We start from the raw sequence: 21,218 nt of genomic DNA, 5'->3' as shown, positions 1-21,218 counted from the left end.
TCCCAGAGGCCCAGGGAAGTATGGTCACATGGCTGAACATGCAACATACCACAGCTTTTCCAGGGTCTAACTGGATTATGGTGCAAACAATCCCATTCCCACCAATACCTTACTTTGCAAAACAAAGGAATTACAATGGCAATCCAAAGCAGGTTTTAGCGAGTATTGTGAATGGTTGCTTGAATTCAGTTCATCCTCAGCCTTGATAAAGGATGCCACTTTCTTTCAGCCTTCCAACTACCAGTATCTTTTGGTAAAATTGTACTATCAGCATCTGCCTATACTGTACTGCAAATCTTGAATGCTGGTACAATAAAGTCAGCAATATCAAAGGAAACATGATGACCATAAACTTTTTGCAACACAGGAGTTTGTTTGGTACAAGAAAGTCAGCTGACTTCAAAATTACTACCTCCTTGTTAATGTTTCAGAGTGAACCCCTATACCACACATGTACCTTGTGATGACTATTTGTATATTTTCACAAAGGTTGGAACAAGAGTACATGAATTCCCTTAGTACTCCAAGTAACTGTCAAGCCCAGCCCAGCCCCCCTCTTTGTTACACACACAGAGGATTTCTTTAAGGAACATGAAGAAATGGTGGCAAGAAATTGTCATCTTAAGTCTGATCAAGAGACAAACTCAATGAACCTGTGCCAAGAACAAACACTGTCAGCCTTCAGATTCCCCATGCACTTGTACTGAAACCAGATGGAGTTATAAGTGACAGTGTCTGCATTTTATATGCAGTCCCTTCCCTTATTACTTAAACATGAAGAATAATGTCTGAACATTAGAGACCTGGTGCCAATGTAACTGAGGAACCTGAAGACCTACATTATGCTCAGGTTGCTTAGAAAGTCCACTGACGTCATGCCAATGTTCAGTGAGCCACAGTCACATTCTCATAAAATAATTTAAATTCCCCCCCTCAGTCTCTAACAATAATACTAATTAAACCTGAACAAATAAAAATGGTGAGCAGCACTAAATAATACAAATCTTTCTTCCCTGGATGTATGAAATGAATAAAAGCAATATTAAATATTTAAATCAAATTATTTATCAAGTAAGTTTCATTGCTTGCTTGCTTCTTTACGTGAAAAAAAAAGCTCATGGTACCTAGAAGGAACAGAAGTCAAGAGTTGTTAGGACTAGAACCAGGAACCTCTGGGTAACCCAGTGTACTGAGCCACTGGGGCATAAGCTTATATAGCTGCATGGACAGCAACAGGTTCTAAGCACTGGAATGACTGTTCACTGGCTCTCCTCAACAAGAAGAGCTATAAAGACTTGCGGCTTAGGCTGTTTCTGGGCAACAGTAGCCCTTCCCAGCTCTGACTCTTGCCTTGACCTCTCATTCCTGGTTCCCTGCTCCAACACAATAGCTACTTACAACTCAGCTCTTAACACAAAATCAAATCATGCAATACAATTTCTTTTACTATTGTTTTCACAGCAAGTTCCTTAGAATTTTTCATCAATGCTTCAGAAGGCCCCTTCAATGTAAATTCAGCTAGTGATCTAACATTACATAAAATTCCCTTTGAGATAATAAAGGGTATGCAAGCAAATTCCTCATGACACCTTATTACTTAAGGCTTTTGATTTAAGGACTACGACAATGTAGCAAGTACATCTGGTAACGTTTTTCAATCATCTTACTTTCACATAAGTATTTCAATTGAGGGCTTTCCTTTGTGAATAAAAGAACACCGCTCCAAATGAAAATATAAAAAAAAAACCATACAAACATGATATGGGGGGAATGATACTCAAAACAAAATTCAATTTCTATAATCATAGATCACGTCGGCTAGTGCAATGTTTATTCACAGGCTTTGCCCATACATACAAGATATGCAGAGGTAGAATACTATTTGCTAGTTGCATTGACAAAACAATGCTTTTATCCAAAAGTAAATCTGAAATTGGGCACATGAGACACTTAGATGCTCTGTGAGAAGCGTATTATGCACTATACTCTGTTCAATACTCTGGCAGCTTCTTAGGAGTAATTTAAGGGCTGACAGCAAGGTAGCAAAACTCTGCCCGCCTCTTCAGAGAAAATGCTACTCCATGAAAATAACAATACAATACAAAAATAATAATAAATCAGGAGTATGCTGGTGAAGAAGATATTATTTGACTGTTCTTTTCAGCATGTATCCAACAACATATGCTTTGAATATACTGTAAGAGGAAGTAAGGAGACTTGGCATTAAGGAGGGCACTGTTGGAAAGTTGTTGATTGCATGACATCTCAGAAGGGTCCTCTGTCTACCCTGCTGCTGACCCCAAATACCAGCTACTGCCACCCAGGCCTGGCCCTCCTTTCCCTGCTGAAATGCAGGTAGTTGTGGCTGGCACCTGCCCTTTGATTTCCCTCATAATGCCTCCAGAGCCCTGATATAGCATTGACTCTACAAAAGTTCCTCAAAGGATTTTGCCGGGATTGTAAAGCTTTTGTACTGACCTCAACACCTTTGTTAGGAAAAATTCAGAACTGCTCAGATTGTATGGGATCAGTTTCAATTGTTTGGCCCTGATGATTTGGGCAAGATGCTTGACAGTGTCTGGGCAACCAAATATCTTCTTGATCCTTGTCCATCATGGCTGAGAAAATCTGACCAGACAGGATTGATTGGGTGGGTTCACTGCAGGAGAGGGTTGTTCTGGCTGCCCTGAAGGAGGCGAGGGTGCACCCCCTGCTTAAGAGGCCCTTCCTGAGATCTCTGAGAACTACAATTCAATTGTGAATATCTCGTTTCTGGGCAAGATGCTCAAGAGCGTTGTGTGGTTATGCACCTGCCTGCCATGATTCAGAGCAGGCCCCTTTCTTCCCCATGGCGGCATTTGATTCCCACTTCAACCATCAGGTAAGGTTGATTTGATTCACAGACCCTACTGTTCCCAACATAGATATTTATTCCCTCCTTGTTCCTGTAGTAAATCTTCAGCCACCCCTTCTTCCCTGACACGGGGAGAAACATGCTTCATTTTGTTGGGCTAGCCCTGAGACAACCATACCCTTCCCTTTGTTCCTTGTTTAAAACATGGGTAGGCAAACTAAGGCCCGAGGGCTGGATCCGGCCCAATTGTCTTCTAAATCCGGCCCACGGACGGTCCGGGAATCAGTGTGTTTTTACATAAGTAGAATGTGTCCTTTTATTTAAAATGCATCTCTGGGTTATTTGTGGGGCATAGGAATTTGTCCTCCCCCCCCAAAAAAATAGGCTGGCCCCCCAAAAGGTCTGAGGGACAGTGACCCCTGGTTTAAAACAATAAAGAATGCTAGATGTGCCACTCAAAAGCAACTGCCAGCTGGTTATAAGAGCTAGATATATGTGGGCCACAATTCTACAAAAGCAACAGAGACTTCATGGTAAACTCTAAAAGCAGATTAGAATAGACAGCCTTTGTTAACCCAAGAAGAGGCCGACACTACCATCAAGCAGTGAGACAATTGCATCAGATGGTAGGTGCTGGGAACAGCCATTTCTTCTGAGACCACCCTGACCATTACCTTCTGTTGGACATTAGAAATGTGTGCACCACTGGTATCTCACACACTCCCTAAACTAGCCCACTTCCTTCAGATGCACTGAATGATGTTATCCATCCTCAGTGCAGAAACAAGATTCAGTGACCAGTCCTATGCATGGAATGAGGAAGGACAGAAGCATTGTGTATTTTTTCCACAGGTGGCATGATACATTGGGCCAGCCCTGGCCTGAGACTTTAAAGTGATGTTACTTTGGACAAGTTGCAGGAGCCCTGTGAGAGCAATAATTGCACAGGATCAGTTGTATGCAGTATTTGACACCTAAAGAAGCTTTAAATTACATTTCCCCCTAGAACAAGTAGCCAGCAAATGGTAGCTAGATAATCTGGATGGAAAGCTTTGATGGTTCAAGTTTGGCCCCTAGAATTTTGTTACCTACCTCTAGACCAGCTAGAAAAATACTGAGGTATTTTTTTTCTGTGCTTCATAGGCCCATCATATATAGCTCATTGATTTTGAATGTTCAGCTTCACTAACTTTACACACACAAAACTTAAGTATGCTAGGAGATGAGTTCCAGGGCTCTTCTGAATGTTTGGATTAAGAGTATAAATGATCAAGAAGGACACTGCCAAGATATTTTTTTAAGCCCACCCATTTTCAGGAAATTCTTAGGCCCTGTACCAAGAATTTTATTTTACTTTTAACTTAGGGAAGGTAGAAAGCACAACATTATTGTCTTCAATGTTAGTGAATCAGGCACATAGTTCAATTTTTATTTCTTCTCCTCAGTGGCCCACATTTACTTTCAGAGAAGTGAAGAATAAGAAAGCAAGTTATGAATTTTCCATAATAAGATAAGTTCTTGTCATACAACAATGACCCACTGCGTTGCCAGAGGCACTCAAAGCAGTTGCATGAGCTCATTCAAAATGTCACTGAAATCACAGGTCACTTAAACTAAAGTTTTACTGGATATGTTTTACATTTATTCCCAAATATGATAATGGGCAGATGCACTCACAATGATTCAAATTATGTGGCATGATTCCCTGCGAAATAGTCAGACTCTGCCTTCTCTGAATTATTAGCCCAAATAACCCACATTTAGAGATGGATGCACAATTATACAGCTACATCTGATTATGTAACTCTTGCATACTTATACCCTGCCCAAGTATTCCTAGTGATGTTAGTACTGTAATTTGAAGACCGTGACCTGTCACCCCACAATTCAAAGCAATTATTCAATAAAATATTATTATTAGATGATTGAAACTTCTTTTACTTCTTTCCTGTGTGTGTTTCCCCCCATGGAGTGGGGTAAGCTCTGAGCACTCTCAGATGACACTGATTATCTAGATTCATTTCTGCACAGTTTTTTTTACTTAGAACAGAGAATGTCTCAGACAACCTTGGTCTGGTGAAGGATAAGGAGTGTAAAAGTGCTGTAGTTCAGTGGGGAACTTGCTTTTCATGAGAAAGGTAACAGGTCCAATCCCTTGCATCTCCAGCTAGAGCTGAGGAAGACTCCTGTCTGAAAGATGAAATGCCTCCTGGAAAGGCATTACCAGTCAGCATAGAGTGTAGATGTAGACAGTACTGAGATAGATGGACCAATGGTTTGACTTATATCAAGGCAGCTTCCAGGACCAATAGCTGTAGCACCATATCTTTCAGGAATTGTTCTTGCTCTCCTCTTTGAGGGGTTGCTTTTGATGATGACTACTTAAAAATTTAAATTTGTGAAAAACACGGCATCTAGATTATTGACTGGCACTAGCTGTGTGGAAAATTTTGGGCTCCTATCAAAACATATCCAGTGGCTTTCTGTGTAATTCCGGCCATAATTCAAAGTGCTCCTTTCTGAACATTACATCTATTTATGGCTTGGGATTTGGGAATTTGAAGAACTACCTACTCCTTGAACCAGCTCAGTCATAAAGTTCCTCTGCAGATACTCTTCACTGGGTACTTCTGCCTTCAGGGGTTAGTTTGATTGAAATCAGGGATTGTGTTTGTGTGTGTTTGTGTGTGTGTGTTCCTAGTTATAGAACTACCTCCTCAGAGATGTTGACCAGGCCCTACATTTTAGGTGCCAAATAGAAGCACATATATTTGTTCATGGTTTCATTGAATTACAATATTTGTTCTTGCTGCTTTTCTGGAAGTTTACTGCTTTGTTGTGTACTGCTACTGTTTATTTCAATCCAGTTGCACACTATTTATTCTGTTGTTCTATAAATTTGCTTTCTTTTTAACACATTTGATTTTTAAAATTTCAATTTATGTGTTTTGTTTTAACCTGAAACCTGCTTTGGGGATCTTCTTTTAAGATATAAAGGTCGAATAATATTATAATATTATCTTAAATAAATAATAGTTTCTGAACCCTTGCTTGGAAACTTGTCAAAAGTGTTTTCATACTAGTTACATGTCTCAAGGAGACATTTTTAATTTCTGTATAATAGAACTCATAACAATGATGGTGATAGTTATTGGAAATGTCTCCTTATTCTAAGTCTATGTGTTTCCCAGTGTTTTTAATTCTGTTTTCATTCCGAACTCACTTCAGCTTCAAATTAACTATATGAGGAAGCAAAGGAGCTGATTTTCCTTAAATATGAAGCAGTAAAATATGTGGCAAGTTAGAAACTAGGTAATTTAAGAATGTGAATGATCACTCCAGATTTTTGAACATTACAGAAGAAAGATACCATGATATTCAATGTGTATAGCAAATACTGTAACTGCTAAGCTAAAAGCTGTTAGTTTTCAACACTTACTTATTCTTCTTATTCTTATTCTTATTATTATTACTTATTATTTATAAACATATTTATAAACTGCTATATCATAAAAACATCACAGCAGTTAACAATAATATAGCTATACAGTATAATAAAATGGATAAAAAATTAAATAAGAGAATATCAACTATCATAATTTTCAAATTAGTATATGACTATTACTGTTTGGATTACATGTGAAATATAGTAGAAACAATTATTGGTCTCTCTCACAAGTGGTTTTGTGTGTGCAAGCTTAAGATATTTTAGCTACTTCTGTGTGGCACCTTTAAATTCTAACAAGGTTTCCAAAGGGCTCATAATTATAAATTCCAATGGATGATATGCATTAAGTCTTACTTTAGAAGAAGTATTGCACACACTGAAATTCTGATCAGCTGTTCAGAAAATTCTATCACATTAAGTCTCTCACACAGTTCTTTTGTACCTTGGATCCTCCACTACTTTTAATAACTTTGTGCATTGGCACAATGCGCTACTTATTGCAGGTTTACAAAACTGAAACTCTTTTTTTAAAAAGATTCAGCCACCAGCAAACACTCCACTGACCACACACTCAGAAGAAAAGCACTTGGTTCTTTTTGTCTGTTATTCAGAATTGTGCCTGGGGAGAACGGGGGATTTAGAGCAGAGAAAGAGAAAAAGAGACTTCAGTGTTTTGTAATAAGCTTTGTATGAGAGGAAATGCTTACTAATTGAATGTAACGGTTTGTGGGATAAGGTATTTCAAAAGAAAACTCCAGTTGCACAGAGTGCTTTAATGAATGAGCTTACAGTAAAGTAATGAACAAAATAATCCAGCAATTTAGGAAAGGGCAAAGTTGAAAGTGAAAATCCAAGTTCAAACATTTTCTCATGGCACCCTATATATGTGTCTATGAATCAATGAACCATAGAATGAGCGGGAGGACAAGCAAGAGAGACAAAATATTGAAGACACAAAATCAGCCCAATATTAAAACTCACGGCTTCAACTGAAATGCAGCGAGAGCAGGTACTCCTCTTAAATATGGGGCTATTGTGTGATGGGGTGTAGTTTAGGTACTTGAGAAAAGTTAGGAGGAAACACTTTCACAATCTGTGCCACTTTTCCATGATAGAAACAGTACCACTTGTCACAAAACCATCTCTAGGAACCCCGAAATAAATGTGAAAATAGAGTGAAAGATGACCATCCAGATATGCACAGATGTCTCACACAGCTTATCAGAATGTGGAATACCACCATAAAAACAGCTAAAAACAGTTGCAATTCCTTCCCGTCTCATAGCTTCATTCTCCTATGCCATCTTTTCTTTAAAAGAAAGGGAAAGTATAGAAATGCACTTCTTTTTGTGTATACACACACAACAAGAAATGATAATATACAATACATCTTACTACAGTGGGTATGACTCTCACCAGGTGACCTAGGTGCTAACTGCTGACAATTTCAAGGCCGCTACTCTCCCTTCCTCTGCTTCTTTATCTTTCAATAGTACTTAGATCAGACAGCCTTTCCCACAGGAGTCTGTAACACAAAGTACATGGCTATCCCAACTGAGAGTTCTGCCTCAACCAACTATGATGATCCGTTAAGCTGGGATCTTTCGTCAATTCTTTCAGACTGTGTGATACAAGCTGCTTGGGTAGCAAAATGTATTGGGCCAACCCTGACTGTGCTTGTGAAAAATTATTCATACAACTAATTTGTCACAGCACAGGATTGCCTAAATCCATGCACGGGGGAAATCATCCAACCACAATTGGAACAGTTATTTAGTTCAGTTCATATACCCAGAAATTTAACGTAGTCTTAAATGCTACCTTAAAAATACAGATGAGCTCTGATCTGGGTAAATAATGATGGGCTGTTATTTGCCTTTATAACAACTAATGACTAACACTCACACTGAACCTTCACAGTAAATCCCAGTAAATCCCAGTGCAGTGGTAAGAATACTTAATTACAGATTTTCATTGTTTTGCAGAAACTACACCCTGTCTCTGCTGGATAGTAATTAACACACAATACTACAGTTATAGCACATTTCTGAAATTGTATAATTAAATATTGTCTGCTGTAAGGCACTTATGACAGCATCAAAAAAGTACTGTCAAGTTCTTATTAGTTCAGAAAGTATGATATGTGATTTTAGAACACTTTCAAAAAACCATTTCTGAAGTGATGACCACTTTATTCAATTACACACCAGTTCTATTTCCCATTTTACAGGTAGAAAGAGTTACAGGTAGGTAGCCGTGTTGGTCTGAGTCGAAGCAAAATAAAAAAATTCCTTCAGTAGCACCTTAAAGACCAACTAAGTTTATATTTTGGTATGAGCTTTCGTGTGCATGCACACTTCTTCAGTATCTGAAGAAGTGTGCATGCACACGAAAGCTCATACCAAAATATAAACTTAGTTGGTCTTTAAGGTGCTACTGAAGGAATTTTTTTATTTAGGTAGAAAGAGGTTATCTTAAACAACTGGTCTCCATTTTATTACTAAAAAACACAAAATAAGAGTTTCACAAACATCTTTGAAATAGGTTCCAACCTCTTATCACTGAAAAAGGCAAGTTGGAGAGCTTCTTATCTTAAGCTCCAGTGAGGTACTACCGTATTTATAATTCGGCCTGATAAATTGCCTTGGTTGAACATCAACTGGTATTTTACAGAGATGACAACATTATGGGGTGCTGTGAAATATTTAGTAGTATCTGAAGAGACTAGGCTGCAATTTTGTGGACCTCTGAGGAACTAAGTAAGGGTTATAGTCAAAACCATCCTATTATTTATTTTGTTCAACATGAAATTTTGGAAATATTATTTCCATTAGATAACTATAATTTCAAAGTATTTAATGCCATAATTCAAATTTATTTTAGTTAATGAAACACCATGACTCATTAATGAATTCAAATGGAGGTTATGCCCAAATCTTAGGTAAATGTCATTCAACTTTGTCCCACAGGACACTTAAATCAAGTTTTTATACTCTCCACCCCAAAATAATGTTGCTTCCTTGAGGAAGGGATATCAAAAAAGAAGGTATTCGGAACGGGCAGTTGGAGCAATTTCCAAAGTTGGCTTATTTCAGCTAGTTCAAGAGTGAACATGGTTTGTTTGGGTTTGGACTACACAGAAAGCTGCAGTTAATCCAAACTGAACTCCTCCTCATGGCTGCACCAGTGGATGGGGGAGTATACTAGCTGAGGGCTTGCTGCAGTTTATTCTCATTACCACTATAGCCAAATGAAGTCTGAGGGTGAAGCTTCTAGAACAGGGATGGCCAACTCCCAAAAGGCTGTGATCTACTTTCAGAATTAACATCTGGCAATGATCCATCCCCATTTTTTAGGGGTTCAGCTCAAACTTGTTGAGCTTTTGTGGGGAGGAAGAAAGCCCGTTTTTAGGGGTTCAGCTCAAAGTTCTTCAGGTGAGGGAAGCACCGTTTTGGGGGGGGGGTTAAGGTGCAGGCTTTTGGGGGGAGGGAGGCAAGGGAAGTAGGGGTTAAGTCATTCACAAAAACATCACTATGAATGAAAACAGCCACACAGAGGGAGCCCCATCTTCCCTTCCTGAGTTCAAACAACAATGGAGGGCGGGATGAGGGGGCGGGGCAAGAGTCAGATTTACAGATGCAGAGGAAAGGGAGCCAGAGATCAACCGCGATCTACCAAAACATTGCGGGGATCTACCAGTAGATCGTGATCGACCTGTTGGACATCCCTGTTCTAGAAGAATGACTTGAAAAATACCCCAGCAGACATACACAAAAATGATTTATCTCTGGTGAAAGTTTTAAAGCAAGGTAATTCTTTTGCCAGTTTACTTGGAAAAGTACCTTATAGTTGTTCAAAGCTTATACAAGACTATACCAACTGCAGAATGACCATTCTCTATGCCTTTAAAAAATATCTGAGCAAGAAGGTGGAGTGAAGCAAGCATTATCTGAGGAGTCTGCTACTGTTTGCCACAGGGGAGACACGTGAAGAGCTTCATGTACTTTGTGTCCTGACTTTAGACAAAAAGATATAAAGGATTATTTAAACAAGGTATAATCCAACAGGCAGTAGCTAAGATACACTTAAAATAAAGAGTAAACTTTTCCTTCACCCCCTTTTGTATTTCCACCCCAACCCACTCCAAATGGTACCAAAAGGTCAATTCAACATGTATCCTTTTTGGAAGCCAAATACCAGGTGCTTGTAATTTCCCCAGAACAAATCAAAAAGAGAAAAAGGATGATCACTGAAAAGGTCAATTTGTAGCTGGATCCAAGGAACATTTAGCGTACTGTATATTGTTGCTCAAAGAACAAAATGTGAATCCACCACTTGCTTAGTGCTAACAGAAGGCTCCAGAATAAATTTGTGAGTCTCCCCCCACTGCAAAAAGCAATCATTCCATTCATGGTGGAAACTATAGCTACTTAGTTCCCCCCCCCCAAAAAAATACATAAGCGTGTTATACGTGCTTATAATGCAAAGCAAAAGTATGCTGAAGACACACACATGCGTGATCCAGAATTATAAAGTAAAACTTGAGATTATCTGAATGTACAAATTTGAAATTCTGCTTCAAATATCATACACCTGGTCTTCTTTTCTCACTCTCTTAGCCTACACCATGTACTCTCAAAACAGAGGGAGAAAGGCATGATCACTACCATCTTGCATACCTTTCTCCGATGAAAATAGAACGTCCCATTCCATAATGATATTTTTACTATTTATACTCCACACATCTTACTGGGTTTCCCCAGCCACTCTGGGCAGCTTCCAACATATATAAAAACATAATAAAATATTAAACATTAAAAAACTTCCCTATAAAGGATTGCTTTCAGATGGCTCAGGTAACTCCACACCCTCAAACATTTCTCCAATGAAAATAGAGGCACCCTAAGGAAAAGTGGGACATTCTGAGATCAAATCAGAAACCAGGACAGCTTCTCTAATTTAGGGACGTCCCTGGAAACTAGGGACACTTGGAGGGTCTGCATCTTGGAATTCAGTATCATCATGGAGGTCACCATCTGGCATATATTGCCATATCAAAAATAGGCAGGCCAGTTTTGTACTAATGGACACCACATGCATAGCAACATTCCATGTAATGCCCATGCTTCAGTCAGGACCAGGCTCAATCAGAAACATACATATGCCATAGCTTCCAACAAGGGAACCAAGAGTATGGTCAGTTTCAGAGGACATTAGGAACCTGCTAAAAGTCTGCCAAATGTTTTCAGGTTGATCCTGGAAATGAAAGCAATCTACGTATGACAGAAGCTCTATTTGCGTGTTCCGAACACAACTTAATGCATAGGGAGGGAAAAACAGGAACAAGCACTAGCCCTGCCCCTCTATCCCCTTTCCCTATTGCCTTCTGCATGTTGAAGCCTTCTCTCTGCAGCAAGGAAGCCTTCATGAAGGCTTTATTTTGGAGTCTTTATTTTCCAGGGTTCTGAAATTCATGGGAGTCACAACGAGTGGAGGAGGCACCCTTGTTGCAGAGAGTCATTCTTCAATATGTTGTGGGCAATGAGGGCAGGGGCAGGGCTAGAATGCTCTCCCTTCCAATATGTTGGTTAAGCCATATTCAGAATGTCTAAATTGGATTTCCTGGTATTAAACTCCAAACAAAACTCGGTACCTTAAAAACAGCTGCAGGGGCCCTGAAGTGGATCACAGAAGCAGAGCAGGGAAAGAGGATTAACGTTTCTTTGCAGTATTTTCTTATTTATAATCTAGACCACCACTCCACACACTGCTGCTAGTCCTGTTGGAAGAACGGGGTAGTACCTATATCAGGCATAGGCAAACTCGGCCCTCCAGATGTTTTGGGACTACAACCCCATCATCCCTAGCTAACAGGACCAGTGGTAAGGGATGATGGGAATTGTAGTCTCAAAAACATCTGGTGGGCCAAGTTTGCTTATGCCTGACCTATATTGTGTGTGTATTTTAAACCTACAAGCATAGCTGCCAAGTTATCCCTTTTTTACAGGGATTTTCCCTTATGCTGAATAGGCTTCCTTGCGAGAAAAGTGAAAACTTGGCAGCTATGCCTACAAGGCTAGCAGAAGCTTTGGACAGCAGGTGGGAGGAGAAAGAAATTTCTGATGGAGAAATGGTGCTGCCCTGATCCTGGGTCTCCCACTCCCAAAGCAGCTGTATATGATGAGATTGATCATGCCTGTCCTGAGGGACATGAGCTAAGCTTCTAAATGTGAAAGGTTATTCAGAAAGAAATAGCAGATATTTAGAACAAAAATAACATATCAACTCCTACTTGTGATATTATTTCACCTTAAGAATCCATTTCCTAAAGAAAGAAACAGGGATCAATATAAAGCTCGGGATTCAGTATGGTGCCATAGTGTTCTGGCTTCTTCTCACTTAAGTGTAGTGCTAAATGAGACCTAATCTGGTTATCTTTTTCACTTTAGCAGACTAGGAGTTCATGTTGAGCATTTATGTAGCCTTATGATAATCATGTTACAGGTTTCTCAAGAGGTACTTAAATCTTCCAGTAGCCCCACCTGACTCCTGCACTTATCTTTTCTACTTAATCAAGGGCATTTTAAGAAATCTATTCAGCAAAATTTGATTATTTTGCTATTAGCTAGTGAAGCTATTTTCTGTATGGGATAGAAGGGCCGTAAAAAACACTTACACTGCAAAATTCTTATATATGTAGCGAAAAAGTGAGGCAGGGGGAAGGGAACATACTCTAAATTATCTAGCCTAAACATATTGGCTGCACTGCATGTTCTAGTATTAAACCCAGGTTCAATAATATACAGAGGAAAATATTTAAATATTTGTTTGTATTATTTCAGAATGCAGCAGACTAATCTGAACTACTAACATCATATACAGAAATGCTTTTTAACAGTCCAAGTCTTGTGTCATACTCACACTGCCTGTGGCTTAGGACTGGACTCAATACACCCTAAGCTGGCCATGCCCTCCACACAGCAGACCTGTCTGTACAAGATGAATGCATGCTGGGGGGTGGGGCTTCAGGATAATGTGTGCAAGTCCCACCTCAATGGTGCATAGGCTCTGACCATGTGAACCATACTCCACACAAAAAATTACATGGTACAGATGATGTACAGAGCTTGTGCACGTACAAGCTCTGTCATGGAGCTCAGGGACAGGATCAGCAGGCACAATCCTATTACCACCACCATAATCATGCCATGTGCTTCCATAGGAACCCTCTATCACTTCAGTGGCTAAGGTTTAAAAATTGCCCTTGCTTGTTCAAATATTGCCTCAATTGAGTTTAATGAGTTGGAAACAAAGAGCTATTCTTCTGGCTGCCACAGTATTTAATCTGCAAACACAGGCCACAGATGATAAAACATTTTTTTTAAAAAAAAATACAAATGCCTGTCTTCTCTTGGATGGCCACTATCATTGCAGCAGTGTAAATCAAACTGGCTTTTTGAGCTTCAGTCAGACTGTTTTAAGAGGGGAAAGTGGAACAATTTAGAGTTCATCAATTATATCACATCAAATTAGCCTCCATCATAGACTCAGCTCGACAGCTTTCATCTATTCTAATTTACAACAGAAAGGACAGCCAAGTACAAAATAGTAGCAATGACAGAGTCAAAGGGAAGCTCTTTGGATTTACTTAGCAAGAGTGATGGTTGTTTTCAAGAGCAGCTTCCTTTTGGATCAAAATCTCCAGCCATAATTAGTTCCTTAAGTCCAGCTTCATCAGATAGCTTCTATCCTCATTTAAGGTACTGGAATGATAAACATCTTTTTATCAATCCTGTAGTTTCTGTCCTCCTACAAGTAATGTTTTATATGTAGTTTATATCAGACAGGGAACCTGTTGTTGCAGCTGAAGACCTTAAAGTGAAACCCTTATCAGGCACAGCAGTTGTATGCCACAAGTGATCTATTCCGCTGGAAACCATCTCTTATGTTTACTTATCAATATATAATGAAATGCTATCAGTGTAACTCAATTGACTTTTATAATTTGGTATTCACTGTGAGCATTTCAATACACCGCAACAGCAACTATTTAAATCATTGTGAAAGGATACATCACATATTGAACCATGTGTAGATTCCATCATTATTCAATTGTCTAAATTGGCAAAATCCACTCCCTTGTGAAAGGTTATTTCAACAGCCTCTACACAAAGTCCTGCAACGGAAACCCAGTAAAAACCAAATTAATACTGAGTCTTTGTAAAAAATGGGGTGCTTTAAAAAAAAAACCTAAAATTTCTTTGTTATGCTTGGTGGATTTAGAGGCTGCCCCCATTTTACCTTGTATTTAAAACTAAGGCCCCATCTGCACTATACATGTAAAGCAATAATGTACCACTTAAAACCATCATGGGTTTTGCCCAAAGAATCCTAAAAACTCCTAATGTATTAAGGGTGCTAAGAATTGTTAGGAGAACCCTATTCCTCTTACAGAGGTACAATTCCCAGAATTCACTGGGAAGAGGGATTCACTGGTAAACCACTCTGGAACTGTAGCTCTGTGAGGGGAATGGGGATCTCCTAACTACTCTCAGCACCCTTAACAAACTACAGCTCCCAGGACAACTGTTTAAAGTGGTATGATGCTGCTTTAAATGTATACACAGATGAGGCCAAAGCAAATTAGCAGATCTATTGACTTGACAAAGCATTTATGTTTGTTTGTTTTTTAAGTATTTTTATTGACTTTTGTCAATAAAAATAGCACTTCATGAGACAAAAGCAAAAACCAAACCAAACCAAGGCTGGCATGGGATGTTACATGTTTTTGATTACATATTTTCAAAACTATTTCCTTCAACTCAAGACCGTTAAATGACTGGCTCCATGGTTTGCATGGGCGTGTCAGCGACCTTTTTCCTTGTTGCTAAATAGTTGGTTTTTTTCTGTACAACTTTATGAACTACCTTGGATAACGTTACTGAAACACAATTAGATTAAACAAAGAGTTCCCACGATTCCCAGTAATCCAGGAAACATATCTGGAATGTCCATGAGATGAATTATAGTTCTCATTCTTCTACAATGTAGAAAATTGCTGCCTCTTTAGACTCAGAGGGAGAAAAGAATTTAATTTGTTTCCTTGTAACGGCACAGAATCTGCCATGTGTTGATTTTATGACTGTGAAACACTTTCACAGCTGGTAACTATTTTATTAATTAACATGTATTTATCAAGAAAAAATACAGTGTTCTGTAAGGAAGTGGAGAAGGAAAATAGTGATATATGATCCAGGATACAGAGGGAGCTATATGCTCAAATAGATTTCTTCCAGGAAAATTGCATTTATGAAAACAGTGGGAGACCCAAGGATAAATCTGTGATGCCCAATTGTTTGCTTAATGATTGCTTCCAACCTCTGAGGTTTCAAGTATCTTCAATGTCTCATATTAAGGGATGAGCACATATTGAACATGGCACACATGTAGGGTTTAGTGTGAGTAACAGCAATAGTCTCTGTCACTCTTACCCACAAGGGCTCAATCTTATCATGCAGAATACTCCACTCAAGCAATTTACAGCTTAGGTAGGTGAAATGACAGTAGTGCATTCTTATGAGGTGAGGGAGAGAGAGAGAGAGAGAGAGAGAGAGAGAGAGAGAGAGAGAGAGAAAGAAAGAAAGAAAGAAAGAAAGGGGGTGGGGAGAGAGATTCCAGCTCAAGGAAAATATCCAGGCAGCATTAATTAAGGAGAGACCTGACTGAAGAAAATGAGAGTATTGAAAAAAATCATGCTGTGGAATCAAGGTCAATGGATACAATCCAGGGGGAAAAGAGCTTGCTAGAAACCAGGCACTTCTCCAATAGCTGAGTATGCCAATATTCTGATAAAATACAATGAGCACAATGCTATTAGATGAAACTTAAGGGTGACAGCTCCAACATTTAGCATATTTATATTCAAACTTCTTTTGAGTAAATTGTTCTTGGTAACAGAGCTAATTTGGAACTGGGCTGTAAGTTAGTTGGAGGAAGAGGCACCAAACATATACCGTATCAGCTAGAAAGTGCTTGGATTGTCCTACCATAGTGTAAACATAATGAATCTCATGTGAGTGTAGTATAACAGCAGAAGAAGTTGGCCCAACTCTGTTATCCCTTACGTGAGAAGTGATTGAATTTGTCCCATGGCAAGTCATTGCCCTCTGAAGCGTCAGAACAGAAAGTTGATCTTTAGACTTTCAGGGACTGATCCATGTCACTACAAAACCATGTTAAAGAAAACTGATCATGCTAGATTACCTCTTTTAGAAACCCCCTTAGTATATAATTTCATTCTATATCAGTAACTTCTTATAGAAATGTATAGAATTTAAATTTTCACTCCAAAGTCAAGAATGCAGGTTTATTCCTACTGAGAGGTGGTCATGCTAGTCTGTTGCAGGTAAACCAACGAAGTGCATTGTGACACATTCAGGGGTACCAACTTGGACAAAATATTGGGGAGGCAGGTAAACCCCACCCCACTCCACATAATCGATCACATGATACAGTGCATGCACAACATTTGAATGGCAATGCCCATCAACTTGGTGAAGCTCAGCCCCCTCAAATATTTTATTGTGGGGGCTGAAGCCCCCATGGCCCCCAGAGGTTATCTCCTATGGGCACATTAAAGATTTTTTTAAAAAAAATATGGCATAAAGTCTCTTAAGACTAGATTCCACTTCCTCTGATACATAAGGTTGTATGTATATATAAACACAGTGGTGTGGTGTAAACAATGCAGCCAGAAGGAAATTAAATGCAGAAAGTACAGACCTAACTATAATAATTTAACTATCACCATCTGAACTCTATGTATTTTATTTCTCTCTGATCACACAGTATCCCAACCTGAGCTATACCTGTAACTCAGAATAATATGGCTAATTATGTAGATTCTAGTCCATGAGGGTGATGCTGTAATGACTATATTATTCATCTTTAAGACAGCAGTGGGGAACCTTTGGCCAAAACTCATTCCTGAGTTACTGCATTTCTGAATTTATGATTACAAATTCAAAATATATCACCACAAATATTCTGAAATGCTGTTTGGGCAAATGCTCCTGTGGGGAAATTCAAATTACTGGAAATATGAAAGCTGCAGACACAGCTGCTTGGAATTTGTGCAAAGACTCACACGTGCATCAGCATACAATCAGCCACATGGTTGGTACCTGCATTAATGGTATTGCATTAAAACAATGCAATAAAACCAAGGGGTTTTGTGTTCTTCCACCCACACAATTTATTATAATTTTAAGTCATTCCCATTTCAGTTCTTGTGATGTAGTCAGCACAACTGTAATAGTTAGTTGCTGTTACGAAGCATATTTAAGTGATTTGTAAATAAAAAATAAAAAATAACAACATGCAATTATCCTTATCTTGTGGACAACAACAATTTCTGATATTTTCCTTGGTTTAAAGGAACACCAGTTACATCTCAAAGTAACTTTTAAGAAACTGACATATTGGGGGAGTTTATCCCAGCAAAAGAAGAACCAGTCCTGAGTTATGGTACCTGCCCTCCACTGCAACATTCTATAGTTCCCCTACCCAGTGCCAGGTTAAAATATAATATTCTGTCATTATTGTTCCTCCCAGGACTTGAGAGTACAAAACTGAATAATATAATCTAAACATTGTAGAAGATGTATACATACATTTGCACACAGCAGAGCTTTATTTATCAGGGTACAATACATGGTTACAAAAGATGGGAAAATAAGAGGGAATCTCTGTACATACTTTCCCTTTGCTCTGCCCTGTTTCCAAACCTTGTGTCCCAACAGGCCAAAGCAGATTGAAGGAATAGTATTTCGTTGTGTGTGTCCCCCCCCCCCACTCCTATAGACATGCTTAGTTGTAATGGCAACAGGCTTGTGTGCAAAACAAATGCTTGTCTTGTGTGCAAGACAACAAGTGTCTGTTGTTTTCAATTGCTGTGCTAACTTTTGGGATGCTGTTGGTGGCCCGGAGTGATATAGTTTTGACTGATCCTTCAATTTTATTTTTGTTCCCCCCCCCCCGAAAAGGTTTACATTCCTTGCACGTCACCTTGAAAAGGTATTCATATTTTAAAAAGTGGCATAGAAGTCCATTGAATAAAAACCTCTATAGCTCAGACAGTAGATAATGAGACTCTTGATGTCAGGCTTGTGGCTTCAAGCCCCATGTTGGGCAAAAGATTCCTGCATTGGACTAAATCAGGGGTGGCCAACTCCCAAGTGATTGCTATCTACTCACAGAGTTAAAAACTGGCAGTGATCTACCCCCTTTTTGGGGTTCAGGTCAAAGTGAAAGAGTTGTTGAGCTCTTTTTTAGGGAGGGGGAAAGCCTATTTTTGGGGGTGCAGGGAGAAAATGTTGAGGAGCCAGAGGAACCAGTGATCTACCACAGACATCCTGTGATCTACTGGTAGATCACGATCTACCTGTTGGACGTGCCTGGACTAGATGATCCTCGTGGTATCTTCCAACTCTATAATTCTGTGATTCTTTTTTTTTTTTTGGTCACCAGCTGCAACTGCCACTCATATCCAGATGTATGGTTCTGCTGCTGCAGGTAACAGACATGTCAGACAGGGCATATATAACCCCCAACACCGCAATGTATGCCATGTGAAACACTGGGAACACGGAAAGGTGTTTTATACTGGTTCAGTCTACTTTTCCATCTAACTGGTATCATACACTGTGACTGGCATTGGCTCTGCAGAATCTTAGGCAGAAGACTTTCACATCGCTGCCTCTACCACTGGACTATGGACCCTTCCTAATGCCACCTGTGTTGCCCCCTCCATCTATTTCTGTGGCACATTATGGTGTGCATTATAAGGAATCCAATAACTGCTATAAGGGCAAGACAAATGCATGATGGGTAGGTCTATCAACCACTAAGAACCAGCTTCTCCTGCAGCATAATGTAGTCCAGGGTTCCCCTGAAAAAATAATATTTATATTTGAGGGGAAAGGGAGGAGGGCAAGGGCCAAAAACAAGGCCAGGTCATTGCTTGCACATATTTGCTTCTGTTTAAATCTTTTTTAAAAAACACATCTTTTGCTACTTCTCATGACTACCATGTGGGCTAAGGCATTTTTAAAGCATAATCTTGTATATATGCTGCAGCCATACAGCTTTAAAAAGTTATTTCATGCAGATGTCAACTTCATTAAATATCCAACTATCTAGTTATGTGAATGTACAGATCCAATTTCCTCCCAATTTGACTATTTTTTATTAATCTGAATGACTATTTTGCCTTCTCTTGTATTGTCAGAATAGCATCTGACCCAGACCCTGAGAACTCCCTCTGAAGAAGTGTCATGGAACTCAGCTGAGAAACCCAGTACAACTCAGTACCTGGAAGAACCCACAAAACTCTCAATGTAACCTGAATTGTCTCACCTGGATATCTCACCTGAGCTCGATAACCCATCTAACCACAGTCTGATCCGAGATTCCACCCCTCCCCATCACCACCTAGGCCTCAAGAGCAAAGGCAGCAGCAGACCAAGTGAGCATTGGAAGTTGTCATAGAAATGCTCTTTTGACTGTCAGAAGACTCTACTGCCCCGGGGTCTCCTTGGGAGCAAGGGTCCAATGAGGAGGAGGAGGGAGAAGACTCAGCTGTGACCAATTATTCAGAAGATAACCCAAAACAGGAAGAGTTGGCAGTGTCAATATAAGTCTCTCAGTCTCTTCTGGACCTTTTCTCAGTAAGCAGCTCCCTACTGAGCTCCTTATGGTGTAGAGCCAGTATGGTGTAGTGGTTAAGAGCAGTAGTCTTGTAATCTGGAGAACCAGGTTCGCGTCTCTGCTCCTCCACATGCAGCTGCTGGGTGACCTAGGGCTAGTTGCACTTCTCTGAAGTCTCTCAGCCTCACTCACCTCACAGAGTGTTTGTTGTGGGGGAGGAAGGGAAAGGAGAATGTTAGCTGCTTTGAGACTCCTTAGGATAGTAATAAAGCGGGATATCAAATCCAAACTCCTCCTCCTCCTCCTCCTCCTCCTCCTCCTCCTCCTCCTCCTCCTCCTCCTCCTCCTCCTCCTCCTCCAGCAAATATAGCCTCAGAACTCCCTGGCTCAGCTCCTGTTCTGACTCCAACTTCCACTCTAGGTGCTTGTCAAAGACATGTATATTCTACCATCTCTTATGGTGGAATGCCTTACATTTCCTGCACTCGAGGATTAATTAAGGGGATGGAAGTGGCCTGAAAAATGATGAGCATGTATTTAAAAACTAGAACTTGGGTGCAGATAGAAGTGCACACACTTATCCCATATACTGGAATGAGAAACCTTTTTCAACTGGAGGGCCACATTCCCTGCTGATGTTTCTTCTTCTTCTTTCTTCTTCTTCTTCTTCTTCTTCTTCTTCTTCTTCTTCTTCTTCTTCTTCTTCTTCTTCTTCTTCTTCTTCTTCTTCTTCTTCTTCTTCTTCTTCTAAAACATTTTATTAAAGAAAATGTGGACTGCAGACCATTTGGATCCCTTCCACTCGGAATTCAGGCCTCACCATGGGACTGAAACTGCCTTGGCCGTGCTGGTCAATAATCTGTGGCGGGCTAGGGACAAAGGTGAGAGCTGTTTCCTAGTTCTGCTGGATCTCTCAGCGGCTTTTGATACCATCAACCATAACATCCTTCTGAACAGTCTAGAAGGGCTGGGAGCTGGGGGCACTGTTATGCAGTGGTTCCGCTCCTTCCTCCTGGGCCGTGTTTAGAAAGTGGTGTCGGGGGATGAGTGTTCAGACCCCTGGGCTCTCACTTGTGGGGTGCCTCAGGGTTCCGTCCTCTCCCCCATGCTTTTCAACATCTACATGAAGCCGCTGGGAGAGATCATCAGGGGGGTTGGGCTGAGTGTTCATCAGTATGTGGATGATACCCAGCTCTACCTCTCTTTCAA

General features: G+C 39.9%; 1 protein-coding gene across 2 annotated transcripts in view; it reads right to left on the bottom strand.

Annotated features, from left to right (window-relative positions):
• The window catches only part of ATRNL1 (attractin like 1), a 516,702-nt gene that overhangs the window by 141,121 nt on the left and 354,363 nt on the right, over positions 1–21,218 (bottom strand). The gene's annotated exons all lie outside the window — the stretch shown is intronic.

This window comes from Zootoca vivipara, chromosome 5 (genome assembly GCF_963506605.1).
Source record: "Zootoca vivipara chromosome 5, rZooViv1.1, whole genome shotgun sequence".
Classification (NCBI taxonomy): domain Eukaryota; kingdom Metazoa; phylum Chordata; class Lepidosauria; order Squamata; family Lacertidae; genus Zootoca; species Zootoca vivipara.
The sequence above is the reverse complement of the archived record's forward strand: the minus strand, read 5'-3'. Positions and strand labels throughout refer to the sequence as shown.